Source organism: Thermobia domestica, chromosome 14, assembly GCF_964235325.1.
Source record: "Thermobia domestica chromosome 14, izTheDome1.hap1.1, whole genome shotgun sequence".
NCBI lineage: Eukaryota > Metazoa > Arthropoda > Insecta > Zygentoma > Lepismatidae > Thermobia > Thermobia domestica.
In genome coordinates this window covers 112,052,616-112,075,806 of record NC_137467.1, presented here as the reverse complement: position 1 = coordinate 112,075,806, position 23,191 = coordinate 112,052,616, and positions in this window count along the sequence as shown.

Here is a 23,191-nt window from a genome sequence, read left to right as displayed (position 1 = left end):
GGGCTCTCTAAACGGTACACCCCTTGTCAAAATTGGTCGAAAATGGTGTCAATCGTTTGTGCAGAAATGTGCAACACAAATTTTCGTTTGTGCTACAATGAACAATAAGCTAGAGCGAAAACAAAGTTGGGGCTTTGTACACGGTAGCCCCCACCTTGCCAAAATTGGTCGAAAATGGCGTCAATCGTTTGTGCATCGTTTGTGCAGAAATGTGCAACTCAAATTTTCCTTTGTTCAACAATGAACAATGAGCTAGAGCGAAAACAAAGTGGGGGCTGTCTAAACGGTAGCCCCCCACCTTGTCAAAATTGGTCGAAAAATGTGGCAATCGTTTGCGAATCGTTTGTGCAGAAATGTGCAACACAAATTTTCGTTTGTGCAACAATGAACAATGAGCTAGAGCGAAAACAAAGTGGGGGCTGTCTAAACGGTAGCCCCCCCACCTTGTCAGAATTAGTCGAAAATGTTGTCAATCGCTTGTGCAGAAATGTGCAACACAAATTTTCGTTTGTGCAACAATGAACAATGAGCTAGAGCAAAAACAAAGTGGGGGCTGTCTAAACGGTAGCCCCCCACCTTGTCAAAATTGGTCGAAAAATGTGGCAATTGTTTGTGAATCGTTTGTGCAGAAATGTGCAACACAAATTTTCGTTTGTGCAACAATGAACAATGAGCTAGAGCGAAAACAAAGTGGGGGCTGTCTAAACGGTAGCCCCCCCACCTTGTCAGAATTAGTCGAAAATGTTGTCAATCGCTTGTGCAGAAATGTGCAACACAAATTTTCGTTGGTGCAACAATGAACAATGAGCTAGAGCGAAAACAAAGTGGGGGCTGTCTAAACGGTAGCCCCCCACCTTGTCAAAATTGCTCGAAAAATGTGGCAATCGTTTGTGAATCGTTTGTGCAGAAATGTGCAACACAAATTTTCGTTTGTGCAACAATGAACAATGAGCTAGAGCGAAAACAAAGTGGGGGCTGTCTAAACGGTAGCCCCCACCTTGTCAAAATAATCGAAAATGCTGTCAATCGTTTGTGAATCGTTTGTGTAGAAATGTGAGACACAAATTTTCGTTTGTGCAACAATGAACAATGAGCTAGAGCGAAAACAAAGTGGGGGCTGTCTAGACGGTAGCCCCCCACCTTGTCAAAATATGTCGAAAGTGGTGTCAATCGTTTGTGCATCGTTTGTGCAGAAATGTGCAACACAAATTTTCGTTTGTGCAACAATGAACAATGAGGTAGAGCGAAAACAAATTGGTGCTGTCTAATCGGTAGCCCCCACCTTGTCAAAATTAGTCGAAAATAGTGTTAATCGTTTGTGCATCTTTTGTGCAGAAATGTGCAACACAAAATTTCGTTCGTGCAAAAACGAACAATGAGCTAGAGTGAAAACAAAGTGGGAGCTGTCAAAACGGTAGCCTTCCACCTTGTCAAAATTGGTCGAAAATGGTGTCAATCGTTTGTAAATCGTTTGTGCACAAATGTGCAACACAAATTTTCGTTTGTGAAACAATGAACAATGAGCTAGAGCGAAAACGAAGTGGGGGCTGTCTAAACGGTAGCCCCCTACCTTGTAAAAATTGGTCGAAAATGGTGTCAATCGTTTGTGCATCGTTTGTGCACAAATGTGCAACACAAATTTTCGTTTGTGCAACAGTGAACAATGAGCTAGAACCAAAATAAAGTGGGGAGCTTTCTAAATGTTAGCTTCCACCTTGTCAAAATTGGTCGCAAATCGTTTGAGTTGTTTGTGAATTTTTTGTTCCAAAATGTGGAAGACAAATTTTCGTTTTTGCGACTATGTATAATGAGCTTGAGGAGAAATAAAGTGGGAGCTGTCTATACGGTACCCCCCACCTTGTCAAAATCAATCCAAAATGATGTCGTTTGTGCAGCAATATGCATTAGAAATTTTCGTTTGTGCAACAATGAACAAAGAGAAAATCGGGCTGTCTAAACGGTAGGTTGCGCCTTTTCAAAATTGGTCGGAAATTATTTTAATCGTTTGTTCATCGTTTATGCAGAAATGTGCAACACAATTTTTTTACACCATTGAACGATTACAAAAATGAACTTGTTGCTGTCTTATCTGGTTTTTCAATTTGCCTTAACCAGTTATGATGGTTTCAGTTTTTTGAGCATTGTTGCGTTAATAATTATTGTCAAATTGTACAATAATAAGAATAATTCTTGATTATAATTTTTTCTTTCATTGTTTAGTTGATTATTTATTTTAATTGAGCTTTGTTTGGAAATTAATTTTATTTTACGATCTTCTAATATTCTGAAATAATTTCTTGACTTCCAATCAACATTGGTAAAATGTGATACAACTGAAGTCTAGAATTGAACTTAGTAAAATAGAAATTAGAATTAAGAATAAATAATATTTATCGTAGTGTGTGATTGTGGGTTAAAATCTAACCCTGTCGTTCGTCAACTATCAAGAATATGTTATCGTATCAGAAAGTGTTTTAGTAATCTAAAAAAAATGTTGTTCCAAGAAAATTAACTTATTCAAAGAAAATCATTTGCACAGAGGAAGTTTCTCTCTTTACACTATCGCAATATCTTCTTTACAAACGATTAACACGATTTTCGACGAATCTTGAGAAGGTGGGGGTCTGCCGTTTAGAAGGCCCCTCACTGGGTTTTTGCTATAGCTGATTGTTCATTGTTGCAGAAACGAAAATTTGTGTTACACCTTTCTGCACAAACGATGCACAAGCGACTGGCACCATTTTCGACCAATTTTCAGAAGGTAGGGGCTACGGTTTAGATAGGCATCACTTTGTTTTCGCCTTAGCTATTTGTTCATTGTTGAACAAACGAAAATTTGTATTGCACATTTCTGCACAAACGATGCACAAACTTTTGACAACATTTTTGACCAATGTAGTGAAAGTGGGGACGCTAACCTTTAAACCGCCATCCACTTTGTTTTGGTTCTAGCTCATTGTTCGTTTGTAGCACAAACAATACTTTGTGCTGTACATATTTGGACAGACTATGCACAAACGTTTAACACCATTTACGACCAATTTTCCAAGGTGGTGAGCTACCGTTTAGACAGCCCCCACTTCGCTTTCGTTCTAGCTCATTGTTCGCTGTTACGCAAACGCAAATTTGTCTTGCACAATTTTGTACAAACGATTCACAACCTTTTTCGACCAATTTCGAGAAGGTGGAGGTGCTACCGTTTAGACATCCACCGCTTTATTTTCGCTTTAGATCAATGTTCGTTGTTACACAAACAAAAATTTGTGCTGCACATTTCTGCACAAACGATGCACAAACGATTGACACCATTTTCGACCAATTTTGACAAGGTGGGGCTACCGTTTAGAGAGCCCCACTTTGTTTTCGCTCTAGCTCATTGTTCATTGTTGCACAAACGAAAATTTGTGTTGCACATTTGTGCACAAACGATGCACAAACGATTGACACCATTTTCGACCATTTTTGACAAGGGGGGGGGCTACCGTTTAGAGAGCCCCCTTACTTTGTTTTCACTCTACCTCATTGTTCATTGTTGCATAAACGAAAATTTGTGTTGCACATTTCTGCAAAACCATGCCGAAACGATTTACACCATTTTCGACGAATTTTGACAAGGTGGGAGCTACCGTTTAGATAGCCCCTCACTTTGTTTTCACTCTAGCTCATTGTTCATTGTTGCACAAACGAAAATTTGATTTGCACATTTGTGCACAAATGATGCACAAACGATTGACACCATTTTCGACCATTTTTGACAAGGTGGGGATGGCTACCGTTTAGACAGACCCTTACTTTGTTTTCACTCTACCTCATTGTTCATTGTTGCACAAACGAAAATTTGTGTTGCACATTTCTGCACGAATGATGCACAAACAATTGACACCACTTTCGACATATTTTGACAAGGTGGGGGGATACCGTTTAGACCGCCCCTACATACTTTTCGCTCTAGCTCATTGTTTAGTGTTGTACAAACGAAAATTTGTGTTGCACATTTCTTCACAAACGATTGACACATTTTCGTCCAATTTTGACAAGGTGGGGGGCTACCGTTTAGACAGACCCCACTTTGTTTTCGCTCTAGCTCATTGTTCATTGTTGCAGAAACGAAAATTTGTGTTGCACATTTCTGCTAAACCATGCCGAAACGATTGACACCCTTTTCGACCAATTTTGACAAAGTGGGGGGCTACCGTTTAGACAGCCCTTCACTTTGTTTTCACTCTAGCTCATTGTTCATTGTTGCACAAACCAAAATTTGTGTTGCACATTTGTGCACAAACGATGCACAAACGATTGCCATCATTTGCACCCATTTTTGACAAGGTGGGGGGCTACCGTTTAGACAGCCCCTTACTTTGATTTCACTCTACCTCATTGTTCATTGTTGCACAAACGAAAATTTGTGTTGCACATTTCTGCACGAATAACGCACAAGCGATTGACACCACTTTCGACATATTTTGACAAGGTGGGCGGATACCGTTTAGACCGCCCCTACTTACTTTTCGCTCTAGCTCATTGTTTAGTGTTGTACAAACGAAATTTTGTGTTAAACATTTCTTCACAAACGATTGACACCATTTTCGTCCAATTTTGACAAAGTGGGGGCTACCGTTTAGACAGCTCCCACTTTGTTTTCGCTCTAGCTCATTGTTCATTGTTGCACAAACGAAAATTTGTGCTGCACATTTCTGCACAAATGATTTACAAACGATTGTCACCATTTTCGACCAATTTTGACAAGGTGGGGGCTACCGTTTAGACAGCCCCGCACTTTGTCTTTGCTTTAGCTCATTGTTCATTGTTGCAGAAACGAAAATTTGTGTTGCACATTTATGCACGAATGATGCACAAACGATTGACACCACTTTCGACCAATTTTGACAAGGTGGTGGGCTACCGTTTAGACAGCCCCCACTTTGTTTTCGCTCTAGCTCATTGTTTATTGTTGCACAAACGAAAATTTGTGTTGCACATTTCTGTACAAACGATGCACAAACGATTGGCACCATTTTCGACATATTTTGACAAGGTAGGGGGCTACCGTTTAGACCGCTCCCACTTTGTTTTCTCTCTAGCTCATTGTTCATTGTTGCATAAACGAAAATTTGTGTTGCACATTTCTGCAAAACCATGCCGAAACGATTTACACCATTTTCGACGAATTTTGACAAGGTGGGAGCTACCGTTTAGATAGCCCCTCACTTTGTTTTCACTCTAGCTCATTGTTCATTGTTGCACAAACGAAAATTTGATTTGCACATTTGTGCACAAATGATGCACAAACGATTGACACCATTTTCGACCATTTTTGACAAGGTGGGGCTGGCTACCGTTTAGACAGACCCTTACTTTGTTTTCACTCTACCTCATTGCTCATTGTTGCACAAACGAAAATTTGTGTTGCACATTTCTGCACGAATGATGCACAAACAATTGACACCACTTTCGACATATTTTGACAAGGTGGGGGGTTACCGTTTAGACCGCCCCTACATACTTTTCGCTCTAGCTCATTGTTTAGTGTTGTACAAACGAAAATTTGTGTTGCACATTTCTTTACAAACGATTGACACATTTTCGTCCAATTTTGACAAGGTGGGGGGCTACCGTTTAGACAGACCCCACTTTGTTTTCGCTCTAGCTCATTGTTCATTGTTGCAGAAACGAAAATTTGTGTTGCACATTTCTGCTAAACCATGCCGAAACGATTGACACCCTTTTCGACCAATTTTGACAAAGTGGGGGGCTACCGTTTAGACAGCCCTTCACTTTGTTTTCACTCTAGCTCATTGTTCATTGTTGCACAAACAAAAATTTGTGTTGCACATTTGTGCACAAACGATGCACAAACGATTGCCATCATTTGCACCCATTTTTGACAAGGTGGGGGGCTACCGTTTAGACAGCCCCTTACTTTGATTTCACTCTACCTCATTGTTCATTGTTGCACAAACGAAAATTTGTGTTGCACATTTCTGCACGAATAACGCACAAGCGATTGACACCACTTTCGACATATTTTGACAAGGTGGGGGGATACCGTTTAGACCGCCCCTACTTACTTTTCGCTCTAGCTCATTGTTTAGTGTTGTACAAACGAAATTTTGTGTTAAACATTTCTTCACAAACGATTGACACCATTTTCGTCCAATTTTGACAAAGTGGGGGCTACCGTTTAGACAGCTCCCACTTTGTTTTCGCTCTAGCTCATTGTTCATTGTTGCACAAACGAAAATTTGTGCTGCACATTTCTGCACAAATGATTTACAAACGATTGTCACCATTTTCGACCAATTTTGATAAGGTGGGGGCTACCGTTTAGACAGCCCCCCACTTTGTTTTCGCTCTAGCTCATTGTTCATTGTTGCACAAACGAAAATTTGTGTTGCACATTTATGCACGAATGATGCACAAACGATTGACACCACTTTCGACCAATTTTGACAAGGTGGTGGGCTACCGTTTAGACAGCCCCCACTTTGTTTTCGCTCTAGCTCATTGTTTATTGTTGCACAAACGAAAATTTGTGTTGCACATTTCTGTACAAACGATGCACAAACGATTGACACCATTTTCGACATATTTTGACAAGGTAGGGGCTACCGTTTAGACCGCTCCCACTTTGTTTTCTCTCTAGCTCATTGTTCATTGTTGCACAAACGAAAATTTGTGCTGCACATTTCTGCACAAATGACTTACAAACGATTGTCACCATTTTCGACCAATTTTCACAAGGTGGGGGCTACCGTTTATACAGCCCCTCACTTTGTCTTTGCTCTAGCTCATTGTTCATTGTTGCACAAACGAAAATTTGTGTTGCACATTTGTGCACAAACGATTGACACCATTTTAGACCAATTTTGACAAGGTGGAAGGCTACCGTTTAGACAGCCCCACTTCGTTCTCGCTCTAGCTCATTGTTCGTTGCTGCACAAACGAAAATTTGTGTTGCACATTTCTGCGCAAACGATGCACAAACGATTAACACTATTTTAGACTAATTTTGACAAGGTGGGGGCTACCGTTTAGACAGCCCCCACATTGTTTTCGCTCCAGCTTATTGTTTATTGTTGCACAAACTAAAATTTGCGTTGCATATTTCTGCACAAACCATGCACAAACGATAGACACCATTTTCGACCAATTTTGACAAGGTGGGGGGCTACCGTTTAGACAGACCCCACCTTGTTTTCGCTCTAGCTCATTGTTTATTGTTGCACAAACGAAAATTTGTGTTGCACATTGATGCACAAACGATTGACACCATTTTCGACCATTTTTGACAAGGTAGGGGGCTACCGTTTAGACATCCCCTTACTTTGTTTTCACTCTAGCTCATTGTTCATTGCTGCATAAACGAAAATTTGTGTTGCACATTTCTGCACGAATGATGCACAAACGATTGACACCACTTTCGACATATTTTGACAAGGTTGGGGGCTACCGTTTAGACCGCTCCCACTTTGTTTTCTCTCTAGCTCATTGTTCATTGTTGCACAAATGAAAATTTGTGTTGCACATTTCTGCACAAACGATGCACAAACGTTTGTCACAATTTTCGGCCAATTTTGACAAGGTGGGGTGGCTACCGTTTAGACAGCCCCCACTTTGTTTTCGCTCTAGCTCATTGTTCATTGTTGCACAAACGAAAATTTGTGTTGCTCATTTCTGTACAAACGATGCACAAACGATTGACACCATTTTCGACCAATTTTGACAAGGTGGGGGGCTACCGTTTAGACAACCCCCCAATTTGTTTTCGCTATAGCTCATTGTTCATTGTTGCACAAACGAAAATTTGTGTGGCACATTTCTGCACAAACGATGCACAAACTATTGACACCATTTTCGACTAAATCTGACAAGGTGGGGGCTACCGTTTAGACAGCCCCCCACTTTGTTTTCGCTCTAGCTCATTGTTCATTGTTGCACAAACGAAAATTTGTGTTGCATATTTTTGCACAAACGATTAACACTATTTTACACTAATTTTGACAAGGTGGGGGCTAGGGGGCTACCGTTTAGACAGCCCCCACTTTGTTTTTGCTCTAGCTCATTGTTTATTGTTGCAGAAACTAAAATTTGCGTTGCACATTTCTGCACAAACCATGCACAAACGATTGACACCATTTTCGACTAATTTTGACAAGTTGGGGGGGCTACCGTTTAGACAGCCCCCCAATTTGTTTTCGCTCTAGCTCATTGTTCATTGTTGCACAAACGAAAATTTGTGTTGCACATTTCTGCACAAACGATGCACAAACGATTGACACCATTTTTGATCAATTTTGACAAGGTGGGGGGGCTACCGTTTAGACAGACCCCCACTTTGTTTTCGCTCTAGCTCATTGTTCATTGTTGCACAAACGAAAATTTGTGTTGCACATTTCTGCACAAACGATGCACAAACGATTGACACCATTTTCGACTAAATCTGACAAGGTGGGGGGGCTGCCGTTTAGACAGCCCCCCACTTTGTTTTCGCTCTAGCTCATTGTTCATTGTTGCACAAACGAAAATTTGTGTTGCACATTTCTGCACAAACGATGCACAAACGATTGACACCATTTTTGATCAATTTTGACAAGGTGGGGGGGGCTACCGTTTAGACAGACCCCCACTTTGTTTTCGCTCTAGCTCATTGTTCATTGTTGCACAAACGAAAATTTGTGTTGCACATTTCTGCACAAACGATGCACAAACGATTGACACCATTTTCGACTAAATCTGACAAGGTGGGGGGGCTACCGTTTAGACAGCCCCCCACTTTGTTTTCGCTCTAGCTCATTGTTCATTGTTGCACAAACGAAAATTTGTGTTGCACATTTCTGCACAAACGATTGACACCATTTTCGTTTAATTTTGACAAGGTGGGGGGGGCTGTCTAAATGGACGTTACTTCGTTGACATTACAGCAAAAAAACGTTGACTTCGTCAGCGCAAAACGATTAGTTAATGGACTGATTTGTTCGTTGCAAGATAAACGTAATGATGATTATTTTTCTATCATTGGAAGAAAACATGGGAGCTATTCAGATCTTTCGATCTTCAAGTTGATGCTAGCTTAAGAATTGAAACTACATCAAAGAAATTGGATGATTACGTACTCACAGCATCGATTTCCAACGTAAGAAGAGACCAATCTACACCTTTGGCTGAAGAATATAAAAGAGTCTTGTTTCAAGTGCTTGATAATATGACCAGCGAACTGAAGCGCAGATTTACTGAAAATGATTTTGTGTGTGATGCTATAGACGCATGCAATCCTAGAAGTGGTTCGTTCCTTAATCCATCTTTCATTCAGATCTTCGTGGAGAAGTACAAGGACTTTTTCCAGGATATTAACAAATTAAAATCGACAGTAAACTGAAAAGCGTAGGTGTCATGGAGTTTTTCGTTCAGCTACAAATTATAGAATTGGCTTTTCCTGAATTGTTGACGTTTCTAAGGATTATCTTAACACTTACTGTGTCATCTGCATCTGCTGAAGCGCGGTTATCTGCTAAAAGTTTCTCTGTTATGAAGCGCGTAAAGCAATATTTGAGATCTACAATGTCAGCGAAAAGAGTTTCTAATCTTGCTCTCATATCAATTGAGAGGGAGTTAAGTGGAACACTTTTACAGGATCCACCTGGGGTAGTGGATCAGTTTGCGAATATTGGAAACCGTAGAATCAATCTTTAGTTACTGATGGCTCGTAATATAAATACATATTTCTTTGGTTATAAACATCGGCGCAAATCTGTCTTCAACATTGGGGGGGGGAGGGGGCGGATAAGACCGTTGATATATATATATATACAAAGCGATGTTCAAAATATTTATGAAGTTGAAAACAATGCTGTGGAGGATCAGGGGAGCAGAATTGTCTTCAGTGGCGTATTTAGGCGGCTATCGGGATCAAGGTCCCCCCAAAATAAATTTGTTAGTATTTCGCATTCCACGTACAACAATAATCCTTCTTACCATTTCTAAAAATGTCATTGACTTTCCATTTTCTTATGCTCTTTGTTCAGAAATAATACTGTATTTGTCAAATTTCATTCCATGTAAGAACTGCGTCCTTTTGTTCTTTCTTTCGTCCTTTCTACTTTTCTGTTTCTTTTTCTTGATGTTACTATCTTTCGTTTTGCCTATCATACTTTATCGACCGTTGTCAGTTGTGATTCAAGTCGACCGTTAACTGTAAGGAGTTGATAAGTGAAACTGGTGTTCCACACCAACTTGCGCGGATATCAACATGACGGGACTTTAGTTATTATAACAAACGGAAAATTATATCGTTCAGTTATTTTTAAAAGAAGGGAAATGTTTGAATTAAAGAAAATCAAAACGGGGGAATAATTAGCCTGGGAAATTAGGTAGGCCAAGAGGATGCTTCCCTTTTCTTGAATGAATAGAATAAAGGGTTTGATTCACTCGTAAATTTTTGTATCATATCATATAGGATTTACCGGTCTGCAATTCTTGCCATTATAACTTCAATTTATGCATAAATTAAAATATATTTAATTCTCAAACTGAGGTGGGCAATTGCCCACTTCCTTCCTAGTGTTGGGCATAGACCCTCGAAACAAAATCCTAAATACGCCATTGGTTGTCCTCAACATAGAAAGGTGGACAGATTTGAGGCTTGTTCTAGGGAAGGGAGATGAAACTCATATTACGGAAGATGAATGTGAGGTGAACCTGTTGTAGAGTATATTATACACGTGTATATTAGGCGATGTAGATGAAGTAGTAGTACATATCAGTATTACAAATCACTGCCGTGAACACATTCTGAAATCTGAATACATGCATATTTATAATTGGTATATTTCTAATTAGGCATCCACATAGATCCACGTTAAAATTGTTTTATAATAATATAAATAATGACTTCCCCAAAACTACGAAGAAAGAATATCAATTATGTATGACGCAACAATATTCTTATTTGAGCAAAATAATGATAATCTCAATAGCATTACAGGAATCGTTACAGAAATCTAACGCATGTCATATACTATTTACTTAACAGATGTAACCTTAAGATTATGGAGAAAAATATTCCAGCAATTGAATTCTTTTCTTTGCTTACGAAGCACCCTCTCTCAAAAGAAAGAAAAAAAACTGGAACATGTGAAAATACGTAGGAACAAACCATGGTTCGACCACGAATGCATTAAACTAGCAGAGAAGAGGAAACATTCAAAATTACGTTGGCTATAAAATCCGAATGAAATAACTACATAAAATTTCGTAGACATCAGGCGGGAAACTTCCAAAACTTTTAGAACGAAGAAACGCAACTTTTTGAAAGCTAAAATTAAGGAACTTGAAGATAATAGTAAAAAGCTGATATTAAAGATATTAAATGCTTATATTAAAGAAAGCTGATGGAACAGTTCTCACTGATACAGACAGCATTTTAAATAGATGGAAAGATTTCTTTGATTTGCTTAACACGCACCCAAAAACTAATGTGCGTGGAGAAAGGAAGATACACACCGCAGAATTGTATATTCCAAAACCCAACCGAATAGAAGTAGAAATCGCTATTTAAAAAAAAAAAAAAAGAAAGAAAGAAAGAAACACAAATCTCCGGGTGTAGGCGAAATCCCGGCTGAGTTAATTTTAGCTGGAGGCGAAAAATTGTGGAACAAGATACACAAACTCATCCTCCTTGTCTGAAACAAGGAAGAATTGCCACAAGAGTGGAAAGAATCAATCATTGCTCCAATCCACAAGAAAGGCGACAAAACTGATTGTAATAATTATCGAGGCATTTCTCTTCTGTCAACATCCTATAAAATCCTTTCAAACATAGTATTAGCAAGATTGACCCCAACACAGATGAAATTATTGGGGATTATCAGTGCGGATTTAGACGAAATCGATCAACTATCGACCAAACATTTACCATTCGCCAAATACTCCAAAAGAAGTGGAAATACAATACCCCAGTACATCTGCGAGATAGTTGTATAATCTTACTCATGCAAATATTTATTGATTTTAGAAAGGCGTACGACTCTGTTAGGAGAGAAACATTTTACAACGTTCTTACAGAACTTGGAATACCGAGAAAGCTTATTAGATTAATTAAGATATGTTTAAATGAATCCCAAAATAAAGTCCAGGTAGGAAAAGTTTTATCCACGAGCTTTCACGTCGAGAATGGCCTGAAACAAGGAGATGCGTTGTCGACAATATTATTCAACTTTGTCCTGGAATACGCTATAAGGAAAATCAAAGATAGCAACCAGGGCCTAGAGTTGAACGGTGTTCACCAGGTTATGGCGTACGCTGATGATGTAGATTTAATAGGGGATGATGGGAGAACAATAGAAAGAAATGCAGAGGTCTTATTAAACGCTCGCAGGGACATGGGTTTAGAAGTAAATGCAGAGAAAACTAAATACATTGAAGTACGTCGGGACAGTAATACGGCAAATTATGAACGCGTTAAAAAATTCAATAATACTTTTGAAAAAGTGAATACTTTCAAATATCTAGGATCAATATTAACAGACGAAAATCATATTCACGAAGAAATTAAATGTCTACTAAAAACAGGGAATTCGTGTTACTATTCAGTTCAAAATATCTTGTCGTCGCGAATTCTGTCGAGAAATTTGAAGCTTAAACTATATAAAACGACAATCATACTTGTTGTTCTGTATGGTTTCGAAACATTGTCGCTTACCCTGAGGAAAGAATATGGACTGAAAGTGTTTGAGAACAAGATGCTCAGACGAATATTCGGACCCAAGAGGAACGGGAATGGGGAATGGCGGAAACTTCATAACGAGGATCTACATAAATTATACGGCTTATCAAACATTGTTAAGGTCATCAAGTATAGGAGGCTTAGGTGGACAGGACATATAGCCAGGATGGAAGAAAGTAGTAACGCTTTCAAAGTGTTAGCGGTAAGACCAATCGGAAAACGACCATTAGGAAGACCTAGGCGCAGGTGGGAAGACAATATGAAGATGGATCTCGCAAAAGTAGGAATATAAAGTAGAAACTGGATCCAGTTGGCTAAGGATAGAAGTCAGTGGAGAGCTTTTGTGAACGCGGCATTGAACCTCTGGGTTCCATAGGCCATAGAGTTAGTTAGCTTACGAAGCATGAGTAGATGCTTAGGCTGATACTACAAATAGATGAAATGCGCATTTACTGAAAAGATGGGTTCTGCTGACATTGGATAGTCTATATACTCTTCGTGTGCTTAGGCCTAGGGGAGAGTCGGAGATAAGAATTCACATGAGGTTACTCATGCACAGTCAAACACCTTCATTTTCATTAAAAATGGAAAAGCCAAGTGAAACCAACTTCATCTCACTTTCCTTTGTGGCAGTCGGACACAAATCATCACACTTATCTGCAAAAAGCACTTTTCAAATCGGATTATTGATAGAGCTTCCAGTTCCAATGTTGGGGGGACATATCCCCCCATTTCGCCCGGAATTTGTGTCCGTACCTACAGCTGAGACAACTTTCCAGCATGAGGAGAGGGGCATATCCTCCTCTGGCATTTATTGCAATTTGTGCCCAAGTAGCGGAAGTGGAATTAATACATATTGATGAGACTACTAAACGCACTACAACACGAAGTTCAGTTTGAAATACTACAGAATATGATTTTTTTAAATTTTTTTTTTAAAAGAAAATTGAAAAGCCAAGAGAAATCAATTTCATCTTACATTCCTTTGTGGCAGTCGGACACAAATCATCCCACTTATCCCAAAAAGCACTTTTCTCGTCAGATTATTGGGGGGACAGTCCCCCCAGGTCCAAGATTGGGGGGACATGTCCCCCTCGTCCCCCCCGGGATTTGAGCCAGTGGTTATAAATATTATTAGGTTTGTTTTTATTTTATTTCTAAAAGAAAAGAAAAAAACAAAGTAATATTCCATTGTTAGGCTCTACTTTAGAGTAATCACAAAATTAATATTTTCAACAGGACTTCTTTCTTCTAAGCTTCCGATCAGGATAAAACTTGCTTATAAATAATGAAAATCAAAAAAATAATTTATTGTCATTCAGTGGTAAAAATAATATTGCGTTTTTCTATTTTAAATTGAGAAAAATGTTTTATATTTGTAAAAATATAATATTAGGTTTATTTGAATTTATTTTGTGCAATAATTATTACATAGCACTACCTAGAATGTAAACTTTATTTTATGAATTTTCATTGAAACGTATTGCAAACATTACATATATCGAATGTTTATTTGAATATTAAAATGTTCACTTTTTTGCTTCAACTAATTACTGTTTTCTTACACTGAAAAATGTTTTAAATGTACATATTTGTATTTCCTTCATAGATATACTTGAGGAGAATTAATAAACAATTAAAAAAATGACTAATGTGTTTGTTGAGTCATTGTTTGAAAAGAGCTTACGGAAAAAACGCATTGGAACGAATGGTGGGAAAGCAAAAGAGAAAAGAAAGAGAATGTAAGTAGTAGTCCCCCCGTTATGCCCGAATGACTCATCCTCACTCTCTTTTATGACCGGGATTTTTGAACTCCGTTCCCTTTTACGGCTAAGATGAGTGCTTTGGTATCTCGATTCTGATTGGCTGAGAGAGGTCACGTGACGTTAGGCCCCGCCCACGCGGGAAATTCAAATTTTTTAGGTCACGTGGTATGACGTCATGAGTCACCCCGACCTCACCCTGGATTTTTGAAATTCGTTCCCTTTTACGGGTAAGATGTGTGTTTCTGATTGGTTAATAGCTGTCACGTGATCTTAGACCCTACGATATTTGAAATTCGTTCCCTTTTACGGGTAAGATGAGTGTTTATGATTGGCTGATAGAGGTCACGTGATCTTAAGCCCTGTGACTTTTGAAATTCGTTCCCTTTTTATGAGTAAGATGAGTGCTTTGGTACCTCGATTCTGATTGGCCGACAGAGGTTACATGATCTTAGACCCGCCACACGGTGAACAGGTCACATGGTATGACGTCATGTTTTACCCTTGCGGGGAAATCCATCACTAATTCGTTTCCTTTTACGGGTAAGATAAGTGCTTTGGTACCTTGATTCTGGTTGGATGATAGAGATCACGTGATTTTAGGTCCTAGGATTTTTGAAATTAGGGTGTCCTTTCTGATGTATACTTTGGTATCTCGATTCTGATTGGCCGACAGAGGTCACATGATTTTAGACCCGCCACACGATGAACAGATTACATGGGAAAACCCCTTACTTATTTGTTTTATTTTATGTGTAAGATGCGTGTTTTGGTACCTCAATTTTGATTGGTGGATAGAAGTCACATGATCTTACCCCCCCCCAGTTCATGAGGGAAATACAGAGTGATATGACAGCGATCCATCCTAGACCGGGATTTTTTTTTTTTTAATGGTTATGCGTAAAGTTCCCATGAAGGGTTCAACCTCCTCCTTAAATAACCCTTTTTTGGTATCATGATATTGTACTGAAGTTTACATTAAATATTATCGTTCTCTTTGACAGATAAGATGATTACCAGCTTTTTTACCTTGATGGAGATCCTGTCCTTGAATTAGTAGTCTATGTCTCTGGAAGTAACAATGGTGAAAGAGAGGTGTCGCTTGTAGATTTCTTATAACACATTGTTGTGAGTTTAAGCGATTTTTTTTAAACGCTCAGTAAGCGCTTCATTAATGGAAACAGTGTTGCCAGATTTTTTTACCTAAACTGCTCCGATTCTTTTCGAAACGGTTCCGCAGAGTACAAGAAATTTTAAACTAAAAAATTTTTCGAACTAAAAAAATTTCAAAACTAAAAATTTTCAAACAAAAAATTTTCGAACTAAAAATTTTGAAACAAAAATTTCAAAAAATTCGAACTAAAAAATTTAAACTAAAAACTTTCGAACTAAATTTTCAAATCAAAAAATTTTCGAACAAAAAATTTTCGAACCCCAAAAAAAAAATTCGAACTAAAAAATTAAAAATTTTTCGAAAAATATTTTAAACTAAAAACTTTCGAACTAAATTTTCAAATCAAAATTTTTCGAACTAAAAATTTTTAAAAAATTTCGAACCAATTTTAAAAACAAGTTTCGAACTAAAGATGTAAACCACATTTGAAAATTTTCAAATTAAAAATTTTTCGAACTAAATTAAAAACCAAATTTTGGACACTAAAAAATTCTTTAATTAATTTTTCGAACAAAATCATGTAAACCAAATCTTGGATATATTTTCCACCTTAAATTTTCAAGATTATCATGATTTGAAAACAAGTGTTCAGGGTTTCAAGAAATAATAAAACACATTTTTTTTCAACTTGTTGTATTTTAACGAAAGGTATGTGCTCTTCCTATACATGTTTATTAACATAATAAATACAGGATCTAGTTAATGAATATGTTGGACGCGTCATCATCTTCGAATCTTGTAGCCGTATCCTGTAAAGAAAAAGAAGAAACGACGGATTACTTTAAGAATTTCTTTTTTTTTTTCTGAAACAATAAAAATGAGTCAATATTGATAAGAGAGAAATAAAACTTACTCGTAAATGATGGATGTGCTTAGGCTCATCTTCCTCCTCGGGTACGAGATGACAGCTTTTCTACCACTGATGTTGGTTTACGAACTCTTCTAGGTACTGCATTTTTTCTTGGTGTTGCTGCTTTATGGTCAAGGTTCCTCCTTCGGTACGAGATGACTGCATTTCTTCCACTGATGGTGTTGGTGATGGTTTATGAACTCTTGTGGGTACTTCATTTTCTTCTTGGTGTTACTGCTTTGTGGTTAAGGAAGGGAAAGAAGAAAAGGAAAAGGAAAAAAGAAATGGCGGCCTTATTGGGTGTTTACAGTTTTTTCTTCATCATCTTCTTTTTCCAGTTCCATCTTCTGTTTTTTAACGTACCCGTACGGAACCGTATCATAAGAATTGAATTCTTTAAATCGACGTTTTGTGTACTGGATGCTGTACATTTTTTCTTCTTTGCGTGTGACGATGGTATGGTCTTTGGTCCTGCATATCTTATGGGGGATAGTGATGGTGACTTGTCCACGGCATTGATTTGTTATCATTTCTTTTAGCGTGTTGAAATTTAATTGTTGTCCTGCATTGTAATTTAATGTAAATCCTCTAATTTTGCATATGTAGCTGGTGACGTTGGTATCCGGATTGTATATTTCTAGGCTGTAATTTTTTGGTCCTCCACTGACAAATGTCTTGATGTACGCTCGTGGCCCGTAAGACTCCATCTCATTCGATAAGCATCCCAAGTACGTAGAAGGTTCAATGGTTGGCTCCCCGGGCTTCTCCGTAAAAATCACAGAATCCGTGTCGAAATATAAAACACGTTCCTGCAACATTTCCAGGTACTTGTACAGTTCCAGACGTGCCTGACATGTTGTAAATGCACCTAACACGACATTGGTGTTTCGGTTTTGAACAGGCACATGTTCATTGTACTCCCAGAATGCATACAACATCGTATCATTGATGGGTACAATTTGATGGAGTTTAATGTCGGGGGAAGTGAGTTTTTCATAAAATTCTTCCGGCCGATCAATAATTGTGGTCTGGCTAAAGTTTGTACGCTGGCAAAGCTTTCCCCATAGAGAGTTCCCACAAAGCTTAGATAAACTTCTTCGTGCAGGATTATTTTCAATTTTGGACGGATCCAATGCAATACCTTCACGCTCCAGGACGGTTTGTATGAATTTTGATTTGTCTTCTTCGCTGACACAGGAACTGGGCCAACCAGACGCTTCCATTTTTGATTTCAAAAATGTATTGATATATTCCGTGAACAAGCCACCTGTTTTCGTGATGGGATCATATTGTTCAATGTCATAATCCCAAATTTCAAAAATTTCCACTGGTTGATATCCTAATTCTACTGCTTTCTGGATTTCATATGATACCCATGTTCCAGTGAGGCACCGCTCCTGGTCGTTGTGTGTACACGTTGCTGTAGGGTCTGGGTTCATTTCTTCGGCACACACAGCACACAGTGGAAAGAGTAGTTTCTTGTTACATCGGTAAGGCAGGAGACCATGATAAAGATGGCGACTTGGTAATATCGTCATTTTGATTAGACCATTGACTTTATTTATTGGTGGTATATTTTCATCACCCTGTAGATAAATTCGTGGATGGCCTACAGGGTATTTAGCACACTTATTGATGTAAGGATAAAGCGAGACAATATCGTAATATTTTATTACTTCTCCTGCTTTTTCGTCGACTTGGTGGTACAATTTCACGCAATTGGTCCTTCCTCCAAAAAAACTATCTCTTGGATTTAATGGTCTGCGGTTCATGTACGGGTGATTCTTCAGATACGTCGCCATTGCAGGATTTTGTTTTAAGAACTGATTAAATTCGCACTCCCACATTTCATGTACAATATACCCCAATTCACGCAGTCTTGCATTTTTGCGTTGCGTTCGTTCATAACGGAATTCCATAGTGTCTTCTGGATTGTTGTAGATGGGCTGATTACGGCCTGTAGTAAAACATACTTTACACCCGTGATAAAAGCAGCCGGCATGCTCGTAGACGTGCTCCTCTAACGTCTCAGGATCTTGGTAGTAACCATCAACATGGAATCCCGCAATAAACACTTCTTTTTGTCGGGCCGCATGTAAGATTTGTTTTTCTTCGGTTTTTTCAATGTAGGCCAGCCATTGCATTGCAGCGATTGATTGGGTACTTCTCCATCGATAGCCATGTGCCGGTAGAATTCCAATGGTGTTGGGTTTAAGGAAATTCCGGCGAAATACTAAATTGGAAGCACTGGCAATCGTGATCGTCTCCAAGAAGGGATTCACTTTGGTTTCTGTTTCAAATGACGTCATAAACGAAACGCATGCTTGTCGCAGTACATTGACATCTTGAATACAATACTTGATAATTTCTTTCTGGAAATCAAACGTGTCATTACGATGATCGTTGTACCACTGCATGAACTTGTTTCTGTCTTCGACGACCATTTCATCTGCACCATAATACTTTGTTTCTGGAAGTGGTCCAATATACGATTGATTTTCCTTGGTGTTGAAGAAATGCGGGAAGTAGCCTTTGGTTGCGGGTAAATTGAACGCTTTTGACAATTTACTTAATGCCATAGGTAGGAAGTTCAACGAGTCAATGAACGTCAGATTATTCAAGGTTAAACTCAGTATCTTGGTCCCATTTAATATGACGTCAGGTCTCCATTGGCATTGTTCTACCATGGTCTTTAGGATGAAATGTCCATCGTATCCCTTAGCGTTGTGCGCGACACAGAAAATCCTATTTATATTGGGACGACGTTCCCGCAAGTACTGGAGAAAATTATAAACTGGATCCTCTCCTTGGAAAATATGCTGGCGCTGACCACACGTACTGCAAGACTGCTGGATATTATCGTTTTCAACACATGCATAACATACTTGTTCTGCAACCAATAAATTTGGAATGTGTACATACGTATTATCGCCAATATTCGTGTCCTGCATAGATTCTATATCATAGAATATCAATAAGGCTTTCTTTGCGTGCATGAGTGAATGAACACCAGGTTTCAAGCATTGTCGATCAGGAAGCATAAAACATTGATGGGATCCTGGAACAATCTTCTTACAAACATTGCAAAAGATCTCATTACAATCATGAAGTCGTTGTCCTGTATGCACAAAAGAATAAACTCTGTAGCATTTAGTACATTGCTTCACCATTTTGCATACAGGTTTCCCATGATGATATACAATATTACGATGATTGTTAAAACATTCTTCGCCGTAAAATTGACGATTGCAGTCGTTGCACAATATCGGCGTTTGGTTCGTGTCGCATAGAGGTCTCTGTAAGCATTTGGAGCATGTTACAGGACAATTTTTCACATGTTCATTACGTTTACTATACTTTTTATGGCACGCCTCACAGTAGAACTTGGTTGCAAAACAAGCCGTTAAAGATTGGATGATGTCAAAGTGTCCAGCCAAACAAATCAAATTTATGGGAGTGCGATTTTCATCGTTGGGCCCCTCGTACATGATGTCACGGCCTGTGAAACTGGTGTACACTGTAATTTTATATTCTTTGAGGTATGCCTGAAATTGTCGTATTTCATTTACACTGGCACCATGATCCAAATTGACTCCTGCATTTGCACATAGCGCATCGACTTCTTGGTCCACAACATATTTCGATTGGCGTTGATACTGCTTATAACGTTGCACATCTACATTCTTGTATGCCTTCAGGCCAATAGCAATAACAAGGGCGTACGCCAAACACCTTGAATCTTGATTTTGTACACGTACAATCCCTCGCTTGCTTCGTAACAATTCTTCGTTTTGTAGTATTCCTTGTGCTAAACGATCTCCATATCCGTATCCTCTTGGAATATCCACACGATGGAAATGAACGGTGAATGGCTCGTGCAGGAGAAATGAATTGTTACTTTGTAAAACTCTTTCGAACGAGGCCCACATCGTTTCCAGAGTCAGGTTTCGGGCTTGGCGAAAACTCACCCAAAATGGTTTATTCGTATTCCGTGGTGATATTACTGATAAACCAACCATCGCCTCATCGTCGACATTGGCTAATAAATGGTCTAGCATTGCTTGGAAACTGTTATGCACGTATTGGATAATATCGGTTCCTACGGGCGGTGCGTTGAATTGAACTTCGAGCATTCTGCCCTCAATGTTAAATCGTCTATAATGACGAGTGATTTCATTGCGAACAGTAAAACCCGATTCGGCCATGGTTAATAAAAGGAGAAAACAAACAAACAGGTACAATTACGATAAATGTGTAAGGGAAAAAGGAATTGAGCAGCGTGAATTTACTACAAAAGAAAAGAAGAAAGAAAAATCTTAATCACCTGATAAACAGAAAATCATAACATTCATGATAAATTCTTAACTAAGTAATTCATGTAAAGGTCCTGAGTTTGATTCCTGGCGGTGACGTTCAGAATCTCATTATGAAAGCACGTGTACTAGAAATCAAAGTTTTTTTTTAAATAATTATGTCACTGAAATGAGTGTTTTATTGCTGTCAAACTCGAGACCATTACATCAGCATTTAACTGACCTATCATTCTATAATGATAAAAAGAATGCATGAAATGAATGAATGTTTCATCAGTACTGAGATGTGACAAAGTACGCGTAAGCATTTTTTCCACTCACAACGACCTTTAAATGATGCGTTTGCAAGTTGAAGAGATTCACCAAGCATTAACGATACACATACGTAATTGTCAAAACAAAATCTGTATAGCGTATTTTTTTTATTATTATTGTGACTAAGCGGTTAGCGTACATGGTTCGGACGTGGAAGACCCTGGTTCAATCCTCGGCGGGTTTGCTTTCCACGTCGGGGGCATGTCAAGCCTTTTCTGAAATTTAATATTCTCACGCGTTATCATACATTCTTTTCAAAACTAAGCTAAATGATTGACGTACACACCTCATAATACATAAACGTACATAAATCGTCTATAATGACGAGTGATTTCATTACGAACAGTAAAACCCGATTTGGCCATGGTTAAAATGAAAACAAACAAACAGGTACGGTAAAACAAATATGTAATGGGAAAAAAGGAATTGTGCAGCGTGAATTTACTACAAAAGAAAAGAAGAAAGAAAAATCTTAATCACTTGATAAACAGGAAATCATAACATTCATGATAAATTCTTAACTAAGTAATTCATGTAAAGGTCCTGAGTTTGATTCCCTGGCGGTGACGTTCAGAATTTCATTATGAAAGCACGCGTACTAGAAATCAAAGTTTTTTAAAAATAATTATGTTACTGAAATGTGTGTTTTATTGCTGTCAAACTCGAGACCATTGCATCAGCATGTAACTGACCTACCATTCTATAGTGATAAAAAGAATGCATGAATGAATGTTTCAACAGTACTGAGATGTGATAAAGCACGCGTAAGCATTTTTTTCCACTCACAACGACCTTTAAATGATGCGTTTGCAAGTTGAAGAGATTCACCAACCATTAACGTTACACATACGTAATTGTCGAAACAAAATCTGTATAGCGTAAATCTTTTAACCAAATATTCATGCACTCTTTTTTATTTAAGCGGTTAGCGTACATGCTTCTAACGTGGAAGGCCCTGGTTCAATCCTCGGTGGGGTTTGCTTTCCACATCGGATCGCTGTCAAGCCTTTTTTGAAATTTAATATTCTCATGCGTTATCATACATTCTTTTCAAAACTAAGCTAAATGGTTGACGTACACACCTCTGGCCTTGGTTCAATCCCGGGCGGTTGCTCGAATATCACGTTAAGCTGAAGGGGACACTAAAATAAAATAATGGTTTCAAAGGGTATCGAACCATATTATTCTCAGGCATAGTTTCTGAAATTTTGTAATGCATTCTTTTCAAAACTAAGCGCACACATTTTCTGGCCATGGCTCAATTCCCGACGGGAGTTCACATTCAACATTAAGCTGAAGGGGCGCTAAACCATATCATTTATCGTGCTTACTTCTAATGTGTGGAGGTTCCTGATTCGTACTCCCACTTTCCCATTCCACTAATTCCTTCATAGTCTAAATATTTCGTACTAAAAGTAAAACAGTGTATGAGTGATCCACCCCCACAAATATAAAATAAAAATGATTTTCGAATCTTGTGTGAAAAATAAAATCTCACTGAACTTACCTCAAATTCAATGAACAAAAAGTCGGTGCAGTAAAGCTTAAATGAAGACACTTCTAAAAAAGCAGATCTTCTTCACTTCACAGTTGAGAGCGGTGTAGGATTTGAAAAATGAAATTTAGATTTTTATTTAGGTCGTTGTGAAAACGATGTCATCATCAACCAATCAGAAACGAGGAAATTTATAAAATGACATCACAACGAACCAATCAAAACGCTCGCTGCTTTTGTCATGAATCACGAACGAAAACGATGTGTAACAATCGATCGTGACGTCATTCAAGTTTCTCAATAGTATCACAGTTCTGATCCCAAATGCTTTCTGTCAGGATCATGTCACTACTTGTCGTAACTGTGACGACATTTCATTTTCCTCATATTCCATACGAGAATGTCAATGTTTGCTTTTTTCATGAATCATGCTGACACGTTCGTAGTAAAACAAAAGTAATGCGATCCGCTGACGTTTGCATTTTCAATCATATGTGCTTCTATGTCTACACACAAAGAAGTCTATCAGCATTTTATTTTAATCCACGTTACACTGTCAG